This window comes from Ambystoma mexicanum, chromosome 10 (genome assembly GCF_040938575.1).
Source record: "Ambystoma mexicanum isolate Mex_15411 chromosome 10, UKY_AmexF1_1, whole genome shotgun sequence".
Taxonomy (NCBI): Eukaryota; Metazoa; Chordata; class Amphibia; order Caudata; family Ambystomatidae; genus Ambystoma; species Ambystoma mexicanum.
Genome location: NC_090932.1, coordinates 935,809,039 through 935,824,795, shown reverse-complemented (window position 1 = coordinate 935,824,795; position 15,757 = coordinate 935,809,039). Strand labels below are relative to the sequence as shown.

Here is a 15,757-nt window from a genome sequence, read left to right as displayed (position 1 = left end):
ATAAAAGGAGTTGTGTATCATCAGCGTAGAAGTGATGAGAAATCCAAAAAGTCAAAATGATAACAGTGAGAGGAGACCTATAGAGGGAAAAAAGAAAATGACTTAAAACAGAGCCTTGAGGCATACTGTGAAAAAGAGGTAAAGTATCAGAAATGGGATATATATCATTTGAAAGGTAAGAGCGAAACCAGGATAAAACAGAACCAGAAAAGCCAAAAGAAGAAAGGGAATATAACAGTAAAGTATGATCCACTGTGTCAAAGGCAACTGATAAATCCAATAAGAAGAGAAGAATGTTTAGCAGAGCAAGTCAAAAGCAGAGAAGCACAGGCAGAAAGAAGAGCCATTTCAGTTGAATGAAGAGGACAAAAACCAGACCGAAAACAAGGAAGAATAGAGACGTCAGTTAAAAAGGAAGAAACCTCACAAAAGGCAAGACATTAAAGTAACTTAGAAAGATAGAGAAGAAGAGAAATAGGTCAGAAATTAGAAGAAGAGGGAAAATCTAAAGAACGTTTTTTTAGAATTGTAAGAAGTGAGGAAGGTCTTAATAAAGAAGGGAAAGTCAAAGTACAAAAAGAAATATTAAAAAGACAAGTAAAATAAGACATCAAGGAAGGATATACTTTTGGTATAAGTAATGAAGGATTTGGATCAAGAGGAGAAGCTGTAGGATGAACAAGCGCTAGCAAGGATGAAGTATCAGATTTAGAAATTAGAGAAAATGATGAGCTGACCGAGGTTGGAGATGAAGATGTAGAAGAAAAAGAAGAGGAAGAAGGCCAAGATGAAGAATTACTGAGTGAAGATTAGCCACTTTTGAAGAAAAATAAGTGGCAATATCAGACACAGTCAGGGTAGAGTTAAGTAAATAATCAGGTGAAGGAGAGAGAAGGCAGGCACGTGTTTGGAACAAGCGTGTATGATGAGCAGATTGAGTACATAAAAGATCTGAATAATATGACTGGCCAAAAAAGGCACATCATCATATAATGCATGATAAGAGGAAAAGGTCAAGCGTTCTGAGTCAGAGAGAGTTTTGCACCAGCGCCACTGAAGGTGATGAACAACTTGGCGCATAGTGTGAAGATAAGGAGTGAGCCATGGTTGAGGTGGCTTCCGAGGAGAAAAAACAGAAGCAGGATATAAGGAATCAAGAGATGAGGAAAGAGAAGAGGAAAGAGCAGAAGCCACATCATCAGCAGAGAGACAGGAGCAAATGCAGGATGAGAAGGAAGACTAGAGATACAGGATGATACAAACAGGGGAGTATCAGAAGCACAAAGATCACGGCGAGCGTTTCTAGGTGGATCAGAAAAGGATGAGCCAGTTGTTGATATAGAAGGAAGAATATAAAAGAGTAAAATATGTTGTTCAGAAGAATAAACAGAGTGAACAGAAACAGAGAATGTGGATAGTGATGAAGTAAAAATAAGATCAAGACAAGACCCATAGACATGAGAGTGGGAGAAGGAAGAGTAACGAGATAGTAAGAAAGAAGAATTGCAAGAACGGAAGGAATGAGTGAACAGACGAAAGATGAAGATTGATGTCACCCAGTAATATGAACGGGGTTGAACATGGAAGAATGAAAGCAAGCAGAGCATCAATATCATCACAGAAAGTGGAAACAGAACCCGGAGGACGATAAACAAGTTAAATTGTCGTCAGAGAGTAAGGTTTGGAAAAAGTGTTCAAAGAATATTCAAATGAGGCAAAAGTAGGAAGCGATAAGGAAGTAGGAACAAGAGTAAAGGTAGAGCGTAAAGAATACTTGTCCCACCCCCCTCGGTCCGATGGGCGAGGAATATGAAGAAAGGCAATAGCAGAGGTAGAAAAGGATGCAGGGATGGCTGTGTTGGAAGAGGAAAGCCAGGTTTCAGCGACACCCAACAAATTGAGATTTAGCCAAAGAAAGATATCCAGAACCGAATGAGATTTATTACCCAGTGAGCGAGCAGTCCCAAAACCAAGATAAATAGGAGGCACGTGAGAGATACGGGGGATAGAAAAGATTAGAATAATTATGAGAGGATGATCAAGGACCAGAGTCATGGTGAGTGCAAAGAGTGGGAACTTGAATAGTCATGTCAGTGGCAATAACTAGAGGAGAAGAATCAGGTCAAACGAGTAATAATGAGGCAAGCACTAAGATGGAAAATATAGCAGAACGAGTAAGTAAGTAAACTGGCTGTGCTGCAACTGGGGAAACTGACACGATTGGCTGTGATGGACCCGAGGAGAAAGAAAGAAAGAGAGGCATAGTATTGAAAAAATAAAACAGCAGAAAGCCAGAAATCAGCGTCCATCAGCAGACAGCTGAAGACAGCAGCAACCAAACTTTACCATACTTCGCCATGGGCTTCAACCAGGACCTGATGTAAAGAGAGTCCTGGGCCACTGAGAGGCCCAAAAGGGTGTGCAGCTTGATTCTGCAGTTCCAGGGAGATGAAATGCCAAACAGGAACACAGATATTCAACAAATCCCCGGAGTAGGAGGCAAGTGAGTGTGCTGCCCCCATGTGGAGCAGCAGCTGGGTAACTTCACTGCCCTCGCTACCAGGGTCGAGATACATTGTGCAGCCAACAGGCAAAGCCAGCAGATCCTGATAAGGGAGTACAGCGGGGCCAGCCACACACTACAGTCACAGCTGCAGACAGACCTAGGAAGAATGAACGGTTGGCTCACCCTTGCAAGGACTGGAACCTGCGACCTGCAGAACACATTGTTCCCAGAAGCAACTGCTCAACCCACTTAGCTTTCTTACTGGGATGGTAAAACAATCTAACCAAAGTGCGGAACTCCTATGAATGTCGCTACAATATACATTTATGTTGTCACTCATTTGGTGCATCATCACTCATATGCTCTTTCTTGACAGCTGTGGAAAACATGTGTTAATCCTCCTCTGCTAAAACATGCTTTCTATGGCAGTACTGTTCATTCAAATGATGTTTTTTTTTCTGACACACAAGTAAACGCGATCCTTTAATTGTGTGTGAACATACTTTACTAAAACTTTTAGTGAATTGTAGGACTAGGCTCTTCATTAGTGATTGCATATTCTGATACATGTTGCCAAATCTAGACTGTTTGGCCTCTGTTTAACATTCTGAGGTTTGGAAAGAGTCCAAGGTATTTGACTAAGAATCAGAAGAAATGAGTTCATGATGAAACCCTTTTATAATCTGAGCTTTTGGGTTTTTCCCAACCTCACTTAACATTGCATAAGATGCTTCTGTGCACAGCTGTGCAGACATACAATGGAGGTGGAAAAAGTGTAATATGAAACTCTACGCTCTGCAGTTTCAAGAAAAAAATATTATTTTTTCAGTAAATGCCTGAAGTTGCTCCTGCCCACACGAATGCTCTGGGAAACTATTGCTTCAGGCTACTTATGTTGCATGCTTTCATGCTCAATGAGACTTCATTAAATGTGTGTGTTTTCTGCTTTTATATTTTCAGAGCAAACTTGTGAGATCATAGATTGGTATAACACAGACACACAGATACACTCTCACACACACACACACACGCGCGCGCGCGCTATGGTTAAGTTGTTGGTTCCATTGAAAGAGATGGGATGGTTGTAAACTTGCCACGGTTTGACAGATGTGCTAAAACAAAAGTGTACACGCTCTTCTAAAAACCTATGGAAAGTTTTGTGAAGTTCAGTATACAGGTTTCCAACGTTATAGGGCGGAGCTCAAAAGTTGTATTTCCCATTCAAAATACCACAGGGAATATTTGCTCTCACCAACAGAAAAAAACACCGGACGAATTGGCACCAAATCCTTGTTACAAGCTGACATCTCGGCCACCTTAAGTACCCTGCTTGGTTTGCTTTAAAACTGGATTGGCTAAACAGTCATTAAATTTGATTGGAAAGAACGATTTTTCATTTGAATGTCATTGGTTTTTAATAGGGCAAATAGGCTAAAAATGTTTGATTTGTTTGACGAATCAGCATGAACATTTCCAATAAAATATGTTTAGCCCAGACGCAAAAAGCAGGACATTTAGGTGGGATTAGTCTGGCGGCACTGGTGCCCAGGCCCATTGGTGGCCCCAATATAATTTTACTAAATGAAGGGCGAAGTTTGAATGTATATCAGGGGAGCCAATAGGAAAGGGGCACCAGGGCCTGGGTCATGACTGATGCTGAAAAATAGCAGAAGGAAAGCGATTCCACGCAGAATTTGGTAGCACCAGCATCACCTTAGTATTTGAAAGTGGCAGTGTGAACAGATATTGAGGGCACCAGGGGTCGGGGGAGCAAGAGGTCCTGGGGCGCAGAGCAAAGCTTATTTTGGACATTAGGAACATTTAAGATTTTAAAGGCAGTCATTGGGAGCAATATGGCAGCACAGCATAATTTTACTAATTGAGTGCATATTGTTGCGAAGGAGATGGTCCTATCCCACCCCCTCGCCTGTCCCGCGGTAAATAGATCACATGTAGGCCAAGGGGGAGAGAGACACCCACCCCCAATGCACATCCCCTTTTGATTCAACATAGAGATTTATAGAAATAATGCAGCTCACACCCCAAGGATAGACGCCATTTTGTATTAGAGCAGATGCCATCTTTTTACTAGGCCCGAAAAATCATCCCTCTGCAGCTCGCAGCCCTCCCATCTCCAGCATCTCTCGTAGAAGTCTCAAGCCATCACCATCCCAGGCCTGCTCCACACAAGCCTTGTTCTCACGGAAGTCCAGCCATTTATTGTTGCTATTGTTTAGTATCACTTCCACAGAATGTGCTCTCTGCAGAGCGTGAGATCGAAGCAGGCCCTAGCAGAAGTGACCATCCATCTCCACTAAACTGCACATGCCCTCTCAACCCCCACCCCATCAGGCCACGGGCCCTCCAATCCCGACCCCCCACTTTCTTTCATGTTGATACACATTTGACCACCTTGCACTGACCATTCCAGAACACCCACCATAGACTTAATCCTGTGCAGTAGTATATTCTCCCCAAAGCAACACATGTCTGATCGTATCATGAGGCACCAAGGAAAGTAAACAGTAGATCAGACCTCAGGGGAGACACCTGGGAGCAGGAACCAAGGTAGAAATGAAGCCCTGAATGTAGAGGTTGGAATGCCAATATTTTAGTCCATCTTCTCTAAATACCTCCATTCATGCAGGGATTTTATGTTTGCCATTATTCTCATATTATCAGTTCCTGTTTTTTGGCTTAGACAGATAGCTATGTATCACATTCGGCCTGATCTTCACAGCGGAGATGAGCGCAGCTGACCCACGTGCCACCACATCGACTGGGAAACAGCGGCCCATTGGAGCCTGGCATCCCCTATAGAGCAGGCTGTGCCGTACGGCCCCTCCAATCCACACTGTGATTTTGTACTGTATGTGATAACACCATTCAAGATTAAATTCTTCCTTATAATGTGCTGTCCGTGTAATTTTTAGCAGATGATTCTCCGGCAGCAGTGTTCTTTGCTGGCACACTTTATATTATATAAAGTTTGTTATCCTTGCAACTTATCTCTTGGTCTCATTCCCTGACGGGGGGTGTTATATTATTTTGCATTTTTCTTGGGACGCGTGTGAGTGGGTGCCTTTATTACGGATGGTGACAGGAGGGGCTGGGGATAGAGGCCTGGGAAAGGGCTGCTTTTGGATAACAGCAGAAGGAAATAGATGATTGAAGCTGGCATTTGTGAGCAATATTGGTGGCAAACACATAATTGAACTAATTGAAATGAACTGTGTGAGCATAGATTGGGAACACCAGGCTGGATGGACACATGGGCCTGGGGCACGTCTGATTTTGGATAAAAGTAGAAGGAAAGAGATGTGTGGTATTTGTGAAAAGTAATGGGGGCACCAGCTTCATTTTACTAATTGAAAGGGGCAGTCTGGACCTACGTCGAGGGATTCAGGGTCATGGAAAGTGTGCAGTGCTGTGTTTTATTTGGGCATAGCCTGTTTCTGCTAATTATTCACTGGGCGGACTGTCATATTTTTGGGACAGAGTCATCAGTAATATGTAAATTACCGTAATATGCTGTCAAATATTTGGGCCTATATAGGCTTTTTCAGGTGCTTAATAGGCCATGCTGGCATATATAATGGATAGAGGCATCATGCAATTGATATGGACACATAGGCATATATTTAGGCACAATCAGAATGACCAAATGTTTTACAGGGTCATGTTGGCATGTATTTTTGTCATAGTTATCATGAATATTATGAGCACCAGTGGCCTATATTGAGAGCACCCGTCATATTGGTCATGTAAAGGAACATTGTGATCCTTTATTATAGAGCTAATTGGGAATTCACTCTATAATGTATGAACACATTAATACCATAACCCGACAACTAGCACATTTTGATAAAGCCTTTTTATTAGAACAACGTATAGCCAGGGACAGAAAATTAAGCAAAGTCAGAGGCCCGGAATATTGGGGGATAGAGAAATATTTTAATGTAATCGGTTGGAATAGGGAGAATAACATACCTGCAAATTATGTTTGTAAATGCAAAAGGTAGATCAGTCAATGCTGATAGTATTTACTTTTCACTTATGAATGCTGAAAGTGCAGCTGTAGTGGGCAGAGCCGCACCACACCCATGATTACTGATTTGATGCTGTAAAACTGTGGGAAGCAACCAATGGTGGGTTGAAATCTACACAGTACAGAAGGCTGTGCAGCTGTGATTCTAGTTCGACTTACCAAAATGCTGAGATGCACTTGCACACCAAGTTATTAATGACATTCAAAGAGAAATACGTTATAATGTTCAAAAAGATAATTTAGTCAAAAGTTTGAGGTGCAGGGGAGAAAGTCTCAGCCTTGGTATCTAAGCTGGAGTATAGTAGCAAACACACAGGAATCCAACTCTTGGATCTGCGTCCCCTGCACACTGTCAATGAGGCAATAAGCCTAAAGAGATGTAATAACAGGTCTGGATAATTTAGAAAAGGCTTTTTTTATATATTTATCCACATGTACCGTGTAAACAAATGTAGAGTGACAGTGTTAATAAATTCAATATTTTCAAAAAATGACATTCAACAATTCTGTTGGTTTAGGTTAAGAGAAATCTTCTCCTTTTTTGTTATTTTCAGGTTGGCCCAGCGCGTTTCGAGATTCATTTTCTCTTCATCAGGGGCATAAGTATTTCAACAATTCTTTCACTTCAATCTACAAAAAAGTAGTCCAACATTTAGTAATGTTATTTTAAAGAAAGTAAAGAGAAATCAATAGCAAACCAAATTACATCACTTTGTTTAGCAAGCAGTCAGAAAAATAATAATTTATAAAGAGGCGCATCCCTTTGCAAGTAACTCAATGGACCTGTCTTGACTGCGGTGTAATTTTTTCACAGAGCAATAGTTCGATTCATCATGTGCATTTTAGTACATAGGTATTGTGTCATATGTGACAATAAGGCGGATTAATCGAGATTTTAAACCCATCATGAACCTTTAATTTACATAGGTAAACTGTGTTTGAGAGTAAAAAATGCCTACGAATAGTCAAGTGTAAAATAAAAATAAAACCTTAATATAAGGTAGGGGGGAGAGAGAGAGGAAGAGCTCACCCTTCTTCTAGTAGGAAAATGGATTCAAGTGCAGGGAGAGAGCAGCTGGTTGCTGTAGATAGTCTGGTAAAGAAGCTCCGTTCTCCTATGGGAGAATAAGAGCATAAGTGCTTAGAATTTATGTAGGCTAGAGAGATAGCCTAAAAGTGTAAGGAAGAAAAGACTTACAATTAGATACAGGAAGCAGGAACGGTCCACGGCGGGTACGCGGTCAGGAAGCAATGCTCACCTACCGCATCCGCCGTTGACCGCTTATTTATACTGAGTGTAAGAGCTGTGATGTCACGCGCGCATGCGCGAGCTGCGTCACAACAATTATGACGTCACTCACGCACGCGCGAGCAGTGAAATGTCAGAAATTGTCAAGATGCGCGGGCGACGTTAGAGACACTTCCCCCGCTACCGCGCGTAATCAATGTAAACAAGACTGGAAGTGAAAATGATGATGTCACTTTTGTAACACACTATTTGAATTTGTGAAAACGAATATAATAAAGACTCACTATTACGCTGTATATAGGAGAGGTACCGAAGATTATGATGTTGTATAAAGACCTAATACTACAACAAAATGATATTTACGGCTAAAGGCCATTATAGTGAGCTACATAAGTGAGCAAGTTCAGGATTCTGGTTTGGTGGGCATTGTTGTGTCTCAATGTTAACCATCAGGAAGATTAAAATATCAAACTTTTACATATCCACATATCAAAAAAAGAAAATAGAGAATAGACACGTATACAAGTAGTCTAACCCAAAACGGAAGGGTGTACAATCTAATATCAATACCTTTCTCACAGTTGTCATGATTTATAAACACATTACGGGATATTGGAAAAGCATTGTGTGATTTAGAACAATACCCATGCTAACAGAAAGGGTCTTAGATAGTTGTTGTAGTTTATAGACACATTTCGGGATACTAGACAAGCATTGTGTAAATTTGAGCGATACCCCTGTTTACAGAAAGGGTCCTAAATAGTAGTCCTCATTAAGTCCCAGTGGGGTCATTGCGTCAAGTTTATTGATCCAGAACAGTTCTCTCTGGGCCAGTAGTTTAGGTAGGTTTCCTCCCCTGCCGAGGGGGTGTAGAACTTCCAAAATCACTAATCACATTTGGCAGACGTTGTGTCTTGAGTCCTGGAAGTGTCTGAAGACTGGTGATTTAAAGTTCTGTGTCCTGATGCACGATTTGTGTTCCGTCCATCTATCCTTTGCCCTTCTGTTTGTCTTGCCGACATAGTATTTCCCACAAGGGCAGCGAATTGCGTAGATGACATTTTTGGTGTCGCATGTCGCAAAATGCTTCAACATGATTTTTTTGCCCGTATGTGGGTGACGAATATGGTCTCCTTTAATTAGGTTGTTGCAATGCTGGCAATGCAGGCATGCGAAAGTGCCACATTTTGGTTTACTTAGGGTTTTCTGAGTTGTAGATTTACTCCTTTCGGCTCTTATTAATTGGTCCCTAAAGTTCTTTCCACGTTTATAAGCCATCATGGGCGGGTCCGGAAACAAATTTGATAGAGTTTCATCTGATTTGATCAGGTTGCAGTTTTTATGAATGATTCTCTTAATTTGGAAACTTTGGCTTGAATATTTTAGAGAATGTATCAGATTTTTATCTTCTCTCCTACGATTGGCCTTTAAAAGTACGTTTCTGTCCTGTGTCTCAGTGCGTATGATGGCTTTATCGATGGTCTCTGGTGGAAATCCCCTGTCTAAGAACATTTTCTTCATGGTATTGTATTCTTCTTGTAGTGTGTCAGTTTCAGAGGTAATTCTTTTAAGACGTAATAACTGACTGTATGGTAGATTGTCTTTTAGATGTTTAGGGTGATGACTTGCATGATGCAGACAGCTGTTCACATCTGTGGGTTTACGGAAGATCTTAGTTTTCATGTGTGTGCCAGTATATTCCGCTGTGACGTCTAGGAAATTCACCGTAGGTTTACCGTTATCCATTGTGAAGCCAATTCTTTGGTTACAGTTGTTTAGGAAATTCCAAAATTCGAGCAGTTCTGCTTCTGTACCTTTCCAAATCCCAAATATGTCATTGATATATCTTAGCCAGGTTTGTATCTTGTCATGCCATCTGGGGTTGTCCAGTACATGTGTTTTCTCAAAGTGGTACATAAAAATGTTAGCATAGGATGGGGCTACTGAAGACCCTATCGAAGTACCCGAGATTTGGAAATAGTATTGTCCGTTATACCTGAAGTAATTATTGTAAAGTATGATATGTAACAGTTCGAGTGCGAAGACTTTGTTGATGTTCACATCTCTGTGAGCCAATAGGAACCACTCCATAGCTTCTATACCTTCGGAATGTGGAATGGAAGTGTATAAACTATTCACATCCATTGTGAACAGAAGTACAGCGTTATCCTCCAGTTGTAATGCTTGTAAGCTTCTCAGGAAGTGAGTGGTGTCTTTGAGATATGTGCTGATCGATTGGACTGCTGGTTGAAGGGCAGTGTCTAAGTAGATGGCAAGGGGCTGGAAAATGCTGTCTGTCCCAGCGACGATGGGACGGAATGGAGGATCATTTAAATTTTTATGGATTTTGGGGAGTCCATAGAACACCGGTGTGACAGGAGGTTTTTGGATAAGGTATTCTGCTGTTTTTTCAGAGATCCAATTCATAGTCTCAGCTTTCTCCACAGTTGTCTGTATAATTGAGATGATACCCATAGCAGGGTCGTTGTCAAGTAGTTTATAAGTGCGCATGTCTTCCAACAATTTTCAACATCCTTTGTCATAGAGTGAGGTATCCATCAAGACAAGTGCTCCACCTTTATCTGCCTGTTTTAGTGTCAGCTTAGTGTCTTCTGCTAGTTGTTTTATCAGTTTCAGTTGGTGTTTCCTGATATTGCATTTCTTTGGTGGGGCGTATTTCAAATGTTTCAAATCCTTCATGGTTCTTTGTTTAAACAAGTTAATCAGGGGGTGGTTCACTTGAGGATGAAATGTGCTTTTGTTCTTTAACTCCAAATATCTTGGTGTGTCTTTTGGTCGTATATTTTCCTCTATGTTGTTAAAGAAAACCTTCAACTCCATTTTACGTATAAGTTTGAAAAAGTTGACTTCCTCTTCAAAAAATGAGGTAGAATTTGTTGGAATAAAGGATATTCCTAGATTGCGCGTTTGGATTTGAGCAGAAGTTAGTGGTTTAGATGATATATTAATGACCAAATGTTCATTTATTTCTTTTTTTGACGCAGTTTCCTTCTTTCCTCGTCTTGTTTTCCGTTTCCTAAAAAAGGAACAGGTTGATTATCTGGTGTTGGTCTGTTTCTGGTGTCCTCTGGTTCTTCTATTGTTGGAATATTAGCGGATGTTGATGCTGCTGAAGGGTGAGATCTGTCCTCAATTTCTCCACTTAGCACTTCACTGCTATCCGTATTACTGTCTGGTGTATTGTGGGGTCTCTGTGGTCTCCTTGGCTGTGGTCTAGTATTACCGTAGAACTCCTGCCAGGAATAGACAATATCTCTGGCGTAATCCAGGGTGTCACGGCGACATTTTCTGATCTTCCTTTGCTCAATATCCTGTTTATAAGAATCCAAATTATTGTTCGTGTCTTCCAAAATTTGTTTTAATTCAGTCTCCGTTTTGAGTTTTGACAGTTGTACCGAGACTTCCTCTATTTCCTGTTGTAATGTTAAGACAGATTTTGATAATTCTTCTATAGTGAGCAGAATCAAGTCCAATGAACACTTATTAAGAATGTGTTCCCATCTAGTTACAAATTCTTTGTTTTCTTTACAAAGTGTTGGTTTAAGGTAAATCCTCAAACCTCGCGGGATTCGTTTAGCTCTATAGTACTGAGCAAGTGTGGTTGCATGAAGTTTTTGCGAGATTTCTCGGCGAATCAGGCGTTCCAATTTTTTGATTAATCGGTCTGGATTGTTGTCAGCTGAAGATATTTTACTTGTGTCCTTGATTAGTCCTAAAATTCTAGTTGCTTCCTCATCTGAGAAAGCTAATGTTTTAGCTGTTTTGTCAGTCAATGTACTAATACTCGAAAATGACATATTCTAAGTAGGTGCTAGTGCAATATAGAGATACCAACCCACCGTGGTGGGAAACTAATACTAACCAAAATGCTGAGATGCACTTGCACACCAAGTTATTAATGACATTCAAAGAGAAATACGTTATAATGTTCAAAAAGATAATTTAGTCAAAATTTTGAGGTGCAGGGGAGAAAGTCTCAGCCTTGGTATCTAAGCTGGAGTATAGTAGCAAACACACAGGAATCCAAATCTTGGAAAACTGCGTCCCCTGCACACTGTCAATGAGGCAATAAGCCTAAAGAGATGTAATAACAGGTCTGGATAATTTAGAAAAGGCTTTTTTTATATATTTATCCACATGTACCGTGTAAACAAATGTAGAGTGACAGTGTTAATAAATTCAATATTTTCAAAAAATGACAATCAACAATTCTGTTGGTTTAGAGTAAGGGAAATCTTCTCCTTTTTTATTATTTTCAGGTTGGCCGAACGCGTTTCGAGATTCATTTTCTCTTCATCAGGGGCATAAGTATTTCAACAATTCTTTCACTTCAATCTACTAAAAAGTAGTCCAACTTTTAGTAATGTTATTTTAAAGAAAGTAAAGAGAAATCAATAGCAAACCAAATTACATCACTTTGTTTAGCAAGCAGTCAGAAAAATAATAATTTATAAAGAGGCACATCCCTTTGCAAGTAACTCAATGGACCTGTCTTGATTGCGGTGTAATTTTTTCACAAAGCAATAGTTTGATTCATCATGTGCATTTTAGTACATAGGTATTGTGTCATATGTGACAATAATGCGGATTAATCGAGATTTTAAACCCATCATGAACCTTTAATTTACATAGGTAAACTGTGTTTGAGGGTAAAAAAATGCCTACGAATAGTCAAGTGTAAAATAAAAATAAAACCTTAATATAAGGTAGGGGGGAGAGAGAGAGGAAGAGCTCACCCTTCTTCTAGTAGAAAAATTGATTCAAGTGCAGGGAGAGAGCAGCTGGTTGCTGTAGATAGTCTGGTAAAGAAGCTCCGTTCTCCTATGGGAGAATAAGAGCATAAGTGCTTAGAATTTGTGTAGGCTAGAGAGATAGCCTAAAAGTGTAAGGAAGAAAAGACTTACAATTAGATACAGGAAGCAGGAACGGTCCAGGGCGGGTACGCGGTCAGGAAGCAATGCTCACCTACAAATACTTATGCCCCTGATGAAGAGAAAATGAATCTCGAAATGCGTTGGGCCAACCTGAAAATAATAAAAAAGGAGAAGATTTCTCTTAACCTAAACCAACAGAATTGTTGAATGTCATTCTATTTCGACTTGTCAGTGGGACATAGTCACACCGATTGACAAGTGACATCACACTTGAAGGCAAGAAATTCTTGCCAGCGAACCTGAATAGGGGTCATAGGGTTCGCCGCGAGATGCACGAAATTGCATGGAGAAATCCAATTTTTCAGCCACATCTCTTGGTTCCACTACCAATAGCGATCTGATCTAACTAAAAGGTAAGCTGTATAACTGAGATTGAACTTGCCACTCAAAAACGTACAATTTGGTATTTAGGAAACACAATACTAATCAGAACCTTAACCTTTGCTCCTGATGAACCACATGAAACAATGCGGGGGAACACGTGTAGAGGACATTTAATCACATCGAGGATGCTATCATTTTAGGATATCACAACAAAATGGATTGTGTTATAGCAAGTAATTCAGAATTATTTTTTCTTCCTACCTTTTGAAAATTAAACAAGTCTGATTGGCGCAACAAACTGATAACAACCCCTTTTTTTACAATATAGTTACTTCTACTGGGCAGCCTCAGCAGTAGGGATCCGTCATTGCTGCCTCCCATCATATAAAGATACCAAATCTTTCATTATTAACCTACAATAAGGGATTCGCCCACGATTGCTTTCAGGCTTCTTATTTCTTTTCACAAGTCGTAGGGGTTTTAGTCACCATATTGTGGCTCGTTAGGTATGATGGAGTGATCTGCTGCGAGCGGACATTTTGTCATATATGGAGGGCGATTCGAATTGTACTAGCAAAACATGGTTGTGAAGTCATGCCCTTCTATGTGGGATATGGTTACTTGCCTTGATTTGTTGTTTCCGGGGGACCGTTCTGAATTCGGGAAGACATAAAATACACTGGGCCTCATTACGACCCTGGCGGAAATCGTGGCGCCAAATGCACCATGGAGCACGGCGGAAAGCTGCCGATAGCGCCATGGGGGTTGGCGGATTTACCGCCCCATTCCGACCTTGGCGGGGCGGTAAATCCCCATTCCCCATTTTACCCTTCCCCATTCCCATTTTTGCCCCATAGGGTATAATGGGAGTGGGGAAGGCGTTAATTACGCCACCGTAAAATACGGTGGCGTAATTAACAACAAGGTCCCGTAGCGCCATGGATTTCTCCGCCCGGAAAAACCAGGCGGAAAACGCTCCATGGCGCTACGGGAACTCGTAGTAGGGCGGACGGGTCCGCCGCGAATACCGCTGGCGTAAACCCACTCCGCCAGGGTCGTAATGAGGCCCACTGTATAGGACATTTTGTCATATATGGAGGATGATTCGAATTGTACTAGCAAAAAAATGGTTGTGATGCCATGCCCTTCTATGTAGGATATGGTTACTTCCCTTGATTTTCGCTTTCTGGGGGACTGTTCTCAAAAAGGTTCTCCAGCTCGCAGGCCTAATGAAGGTTTTTCTACTACCCAATTGAGAATAGGGTGGGGAAGTAATGGTTTTTGAAATGGGAGGGCGAGAACATGCAGGCTTTGTCATATGGCATTCTTTTCTTCTTCTTCCTCTCTTCTCCATCAGTGTGATCAGTAAATAAGCAAAGGCTTCACACGTCACGAAAAAAAATCCTTACAAGAAACATGTGCACTGGCCCTGAAAAGTCCTGTGTGGAACACAGAGATCAGTAGCATGTCAATAACATTGTATATGAGGGTAAATACCCTGTATGGTCCTGTTTATATGGACTCATAGCTTGATAGAGCAAACACATTATGCTCTAAAGACAGATCTTTGTGTTGTCTCGATTAGCAATAGCAGTGCTTGTGAAATTGTGATAAAAATCAGAGTGAAAGGTAATTTAATGAAAAACAGTCGTCATCCTTACTTTACGGAATGGATCTAAAAACCTTAACCCCCTGCGTAACAAACAGAGGAGTACAACAATATCCCTATACACAGCTGGAACTAACATTATCGTTAGTTTTTCCTCCTTTTGTCATTGACTACATGTGTATTGTAGCCTAAACACCACTGAGAAGAATAATCCTTTTAAATAAATGATGTTATGCCGTATCTCTGTTGTTTTTAGAGTGGCTATGAATAGTTGGATTATCTTACATTGAGTCCAACTTTGAGCAAGATGACCGTCCTGATGAAGGCCTTATACGCAGCAGTCTGAGAACGACAGGAAAAAGCGTATCTTAGCAAAAGGGCTGAAACACATTTCGACAGACGACTAGAGTATACATCTTTGTCTAGTCCCTTGGTGTTTTCATTAGAGGACTGTACAATCATGAAGTCCTCAGTCCACTTTATCTGTACAATGTCTATCTAGTCTAATTTTTGGAGTAGGTGATTGAGTGTCATTTAACCTTCCTAGTCGAGCTACAGAATATAGATGTGGAATGTGCTGTTGTTGTTCCTAATGAAAACAACCAAATATATTGTACAGATTTAAGCGTTAAAAAGGTGTACCAGTAATGTTTTTTTTTTGTTTTTTTTATGCACCAATCCTGGAGGCACCGCAACACCATGCTGACGCTCGGAGCGGACAGAGCAAGCTCCCACTCCATCTCCCTGCTCCAAAAATCAACTCAATATATGGTCCCCAGACAGAGGACGCACCAGATATCAAACCGATAAGAACAGATACCACACTTGATCTCAGCCAAAAGGCCAAGAAGCGATAACCAGTAATGTTTTTCGAAGTAACTGTGTACTAACCCCCACACACTAAATGATTTTAGAATGTTTATTGTTGATTTTTGATGAGTTGGTATATATAAGTATGTCTAGCTTGTATAATGTATGTGAGATACACAGCACAATGAATTACAAAAAATGAAAATAATTAAAGAATTAATTTCTGACTTAAAAGATACTCTGGTGAAGGGTGGTT

The 15,757-nt window shown here is 40.7% G+C and overlaps 1 non-coding gene across 1 annotated transcript; it reads right to left on the bottom strand.

Moving 5' to 3' along the window:
* Positions 1-15,355: 15,355 nt before the first annotated feature.
* On the bottom strand, positions 15,356-15,546 carry LOC138496248 (U2 spliceosomal RNA). The gene has a single exon (XR_011277779.1). It is a non-coding gene; the product is annotated as a U2 spliceosomal RNA (small nuclear RNA).
* Positions 15,547-15,757: the final 211 nt, after the last annotated feature.